Consider the following 6,000-nt stretch of genomic DNA (forward strand, 5'->3'; position numbering starts at 1 on the left):
TTTTACAATATTTGATACATAATAGTATCTTTAAGTCCATCTATGGTTTCACAGAATTTGTTTGAACTTCATAAAAATGTACCATACTTTTTGCACTGTCCTTGTTTTACTTCTCTATTAGCTTTCCAAGATTTATTCACTTTAGAGTGTGTAGCTATCATTTATTTTTATTCCTCCATAATGCTATGTTTACAAATTTGTATTTATCTGTACATTTAAAAATATCTTAATTATATACCATTTCTCATCTCACGTAACACTCATGTTACTTCTACACTTATCAGATATTATGTAACTGAAAACCACAACTCAGCAACAATAGAACACCATTTTTCAAAATTAAATGGCTTACCAGAATTCTTTAATTCTATCCTTTATTTGTATTAGATGACCCTTTATTCTGGTATTTGGCATTGTTCATATGGAGGAAAGCTTATAAGTTGATATTCCATAAATAGAAGGATTTATTATGATTGATTAATTATTTTCATTTAGAATGCATAGAATATGGTTGATTTAATATTTCTTTCTTACCCTCTGCCTGGAACATAGTGCTATCTATGTAATAGCCACTTAAATATTAAGTTAATTACCTAGACTTTAAACTGCATATTAATAGGAATAACATACAGAACTCTTCTCAGATTGGGACACCTGGGTGGCTCAGTCAGTTAAACGCCTGAGCCTTTAGCTCAGGTCATGATCTTAGGGTCCTGGCACTCAGTTCTGCAACAGATTCCCTGCTTAGCCGGGAGTTTGCTTCTCCCTCACCCTGCTGCTACCCCTGCTTGTGCTCTCTCTCACTCACTCTCTTACAAATAAATAAAATTAAAAAATAAATTCTTCTCAGATAGCTAATATAGAATATCGTCTTTGTATTCATCAAAGGGCAAGTGCCATATGATAATGAAATTCAGACTACTTCAAATTTATTTTTTAACCAGTAAGAAAGTACTAGAAATAAGCCAAAAATGTCTTCAATGAATTAAAGAAATAGATTGATTTTCAATATCTTAATGTTTCTAAAATAAATTGCAAGATTTTTATACTAGATATCAGTGTAAATATTCATTATACAAGGATATTCTAAAAATAAACCCGAGAAAACTACTTGACATATATGATGACAAAAACGAGTTTGACAAAAGTCAGTTTGGGTAAAACTTACAATACCTACCACCTGAAACTCTTGTTCTATAATTTAATTATTTTAATTTACAAAAATACAAAAATAATATATCAGAGTAAGTCTATTGATAGCTTTGAAGGTATGCTCTGGTTGTGCACTGTTTACTATTTAAAGCGGAATCAAATATGTGATGCTTATGGTGTGACTATATTAAAATTCAACAAGTTCAGAAGCATACGAGGAATAGAATAAAGACAAAAGATGACCCTTACTTATCCTAAAGATAGACAATGGTATATATGTGCTAGTTGGGGAGAGAATCCAGTCAGTAGATGGAGGATGTGGTAGTGGAAAAAAAAAGAAACAACGTTTTGGTTGAAAGTTTAGCACTATATTTAACAAAGTGAAATTGTGTGTTAATAGCCTTGAATAAAATCCAAAAAATATTTTCAATTCATTGAAGATTATTTAGGAAAAACTTGAAAAATACAACTTGATAAGGATTCCAATAAAAGATTCATAAGCAATACAAGTTTCAGAATTTTTAGTATATTTTCCCTAAAAAGCCATTTGATTTAAATTAAAAAGAATTCTGTTTACCTGCCACTTAAATAAGAGGAAATTATTTGGTTTTGTAATAAGTCAATAAAATAAATTAACATATTTTTAGAAAACAGATATGCACACTAATTTAAAAAGAATAGTGCTTCATCTGTTCAGCAAACATTTGTAAAATTCCTTGCCATCAGCTAGCTCTGGAGTTCTGCTAGGTGAGTAAGGCCATGTATGTTACTGCTCAGAGTACTGACGCAAAGCAATTGTCCCCTTCACGTCCATTTTTTGCCGTTGATATGTCATGCTATGTTGTTTAGAGATCCATAGATGGCCCTACATGAAGGCCTTTTTTTGTGTGTATATGGGTGACTGTGATTTACCTTTCAAATAAGATGGCTCCTGATTTACAGTGATTCAACTTATGATATATTTGGCAATGATGTGAAAGTGAAAGTGATTCAGTAGAAACTGTACTTTGAATTTTGAATTTGGGTCTTTATAAATTTGGGCCAGTGACATGTGGTGGTGCCATCTTGTGATGCTGGGCAGCGGCAGTGAGCCACAGCTCCCAGTCAGCTAGAAGATTACAGGGGTGAACACCTGATATTCTTACAACCATTCTATATATAACCATTCTTCTTTTTTTTAGTGTAATATTTAATAAATTGCATGTGATATTTGATACTTTGTTATAAAATAGGCTTTGCTTAAGATGATTTTTCCCAAATGCAGGCAAATGTAAGTGTTCTGAGTATGTTTAAATAAGCTTAAGGTAAGCTATGATATTTGATAGTTTAGGGGTATTAAATGCATTTTCAATTTTTTATGTGTTTCTCTGTACATAGCCCCCTTGTAAGCTGAGGAACATCTCTATATGTATATGTCGCCTTGGTATGGATTACATATTATTGGCATGAAACATCTAGAGCAGTACGCGTGCCATATAATTGTCTACAACATCCAACAAGTTTCTTGAAAACTTGTGCCAAAGGGGTTATGTCTTTAACGATTCTTATTTCAGAAGGGTTCTCTCAAACTTAAGATTTTTCAGAAGTTAAGTGAAAATCTGACCAAACTAAACATTTTTCCATTTTCCCTAGTGAGCAAAGATAGCTAAAATCTATCTGCCATTTTCAACACTGTACTCAACGACTGTAATTCTAATTTAAGAACAGATTATTTATATCAAAACCACATGTTGGCCTAATCTTATACAATATTCATAAATCTCACTCAGAGCCTTGGACACTTTTATTTGTTGAGTCTATATGGTACTACGGACATTCATCTTTTTTGACCTCTTAGCTTCATGTATGTCTATACTTTTGAAAATACATGCATCATAGTTCCATTGTAAAATGTCTGGGTTATAAAATGTGCTATGCTATCAAAATGGTAATAAGAACATACAAATGACCTGATGTAATGAACTGGACCAGATTGCCAGATATCACATTTCATACCAGAAAGATTCAGTGGTAAGTTTTAAAATGGCCAGCTATACTTCAACTGAATTATAACTCATTTAACTTCTTTCTTTGTGTACAGTATTATACATTAGTCAGTATTATAGTAAATAAGTACTTTGGACAGATGTAAATATGCTGTAATAAACAATGTTTTTCTTCTTTCTTTTAGTCCTTTTTACTTGTAAGACTAGCCACAAATACCATGCCTCCCCCAAAATAATTTGCAATCCAAATTTATCTCCAAATGAATTTATTGCACAGAAAAAAAATACATATATATATACACACACAGTAGACATGTTCAAAAATAGTTACACAATAGCAGGGCCCTATATGTAAGCTGTATAGTTGTTTTGTTTTGTTTTGTTTTTTTCTTTAAAAAAAAAAAGAGGTTATGTGAAATATTGGAATTTTATTTCCAGGCCTAGTATTCAAGACAGTTAACTACAGTTACGGTGTCAACAGCCTCTTGTTGGCAGTATGATTTTATTGGCTCCATGGAATAACAGCAAGAATTTACTATTGCTTCTTTCTTTTCTGACACACACCGAAAAAAAAATTGGCACATTTGCTCAAGACCAACCAGAATCATTTTAACCTATCAAAATTGATGGGAGGCCTTCACTGCCAAAGTCACTGCTGGGTTTTCACAATTCATTGCAGACAATCTGCTACTCCCATTAGGATAAAGGAGAGAAGAGTCATAATCAGGGAAGAAAGCCGGATTAATACTTGTAATTATCATTGAATTATTTAGCCTGCTATAGGATTATTATTATTAGTGTCATTTGATAATTTTCTCTCATTTTATTAAACAGAACTGTGAGTAATTACCCTACCTAATATTTCTCTGTATTGGATGACTAGCTAGCAAACACTCATGAAAATATCTATTAGCCACACATATAAAATGCTGCATTATGATGCTGTTGAATCAGAACATACCACTACCTGATCCTGTAGCTCTTTGAGGATTTGCAAATCAATTAATTCTATGTTTATTGGATTCTTCCCATACAATTAGAAAATTTATAATAGAGTCCATGAACATTATTAGTTTTACCATTTTAAACCAGCAATCACACTTTGATTTTTACAACAAAAGCAGAAATATAAACACACACATTTCGATCAGTTTTCTGTTAGTCTGTCTGGACTTCAAAATCCTATTCCTCAAGATAATGCACACCAAAGTTCTGGATTAAACAAGAAATTAGATGGCACCTGAACACTTGGTTTAATATTCTCAAAAGGACTATGCAACTTATTTCTTACATAATGACATTGTTTTACAAAGATCCACGCTTTTATAATGTTAGTATTTTTAATAATCAATAAAGTCAATTAATCATGATTAAAAATCAAACATAAAAATTTCTACTTTTTGCTTTTGCCCCCTCCATTTAGAACTTACTTATAGCCTGATAATTCAAAGGTCCCTATGTTTATGAAAATCTGGACAGAAATAGCTCTAAGATCCCATTCAGAACTTGATATTAATCTAAGACTTTTGGCTCCATTTATCCTGAGAGCAAAGAGTAGGACAAAGGATTTGAGTACTGTTAGTTTATCTGGGAGATTACCCAAGGTAGAAAAGAATGGGAAAGTGATACAGTGAAGAAGCAACTTTGTCAAAGAGGTACATTGTTGATATAATTGTTGTGGATAGAAAATGAAGGCTTGCTTTTACTGAAAGGTCCTAAGAAACTTCTTTAAGTTGTCCTCATGAAGACCTGAAAACTGACAATTTTACCTATGGTTCTTATTTCCACTTCACTGAGAGCTGTCCTCAGAGGACATTAACTCTCCTACACTTTTGGGTTGTGTTGGAGACATTCTAAAATGAGAGAGAGAACATGAGATGCTATCAGTGTTAAGTAGCTGCAATTTCCCATGGAACTATCCACCACAGGTTTGGCTATAATCAGGTGTTGGGCCTTGATATCAGAGGGATTTGAGGCAGTATCATTTTAGGTTAATCATTATATCTGAAATTTCCAAAAACTTCAACTGATGAAACTTTGATTATAAATCTATAAATATAACAATAAATCATTCAAATTATTTTCATAGAAATACACAAACAAAGCATCAATTGATTAATATTTACATGTTACAAAATACTGAACTGAAAGAATTTGGTCATAGAACAACGTGTAAGAAGTAGAACTTAGGTTTAGGTTAGAACTCAGGATGCATTTGAGACTCAGTTAAGAAATTGAATGGAGGGACGCCTGGGTGGCTCAGTGGGTTAAGCCACTGTCTTCGACTCAGGTCATGATCCCAGGGTCCTGGGACCGAGCCCCAAATCAGGCTCTCTGCTCAGCAGGGAGCCTGCTTCCTCCTCTCTCTCTGCCTGCCTCTCTGCCTGCTTGTCATCTCTCTCTGTCAAATAAATAAATAAATAAAATCTTTAAAAAAAGAAATTGAATGGATGTCTGACTATCTTATAGGTTTGCTAAAAATCAGTGACTTTGTGTTCACGTGTGGCTATGCAGGAATTTTTAACTTTCTCTAAGAAGTTATTAGATTTGATTATATAAGGGCAGTAAAGGATGGGGTAAAGCAAAGTACAAACCCCATAAAGACAAAGACACTGAGTATGAGAAAAGAGTAATAGATAAGAAGAATCAATGCATTTGAGGAAAATGGGAATTGAAATACACAATGATTGTTGATTTTTTTAGATGGAGAAAACAAAACTAGCTTGCAAGAAGGAAATAACAGAAGACATGTTGTGATGTGATACAGAATCCTGGAAAAGGCAGTAACGTGGATTAAAGGAGTAGGGAGAGCATATCAGGTAATTTGGATAGGAAGGAGTTAGGAGATAATTGCTTGATAAAT

The sequence above is a fragment of the Mustela lutreola genome, chromosome 17 (assembly GCF_030435805.1).
Source record: "Mustela lutreola isolate mMusLut2 chromosome 17, mMusLut2.pri, whole genome shotgun sequence".
Classification (NCBI taxonomy): domain Eukaryota; kingdom Metazoa; phylum Chordata; class Mammalia; order Carnivora; family Mustelidae; genus Mustela; species Mustela lutreola.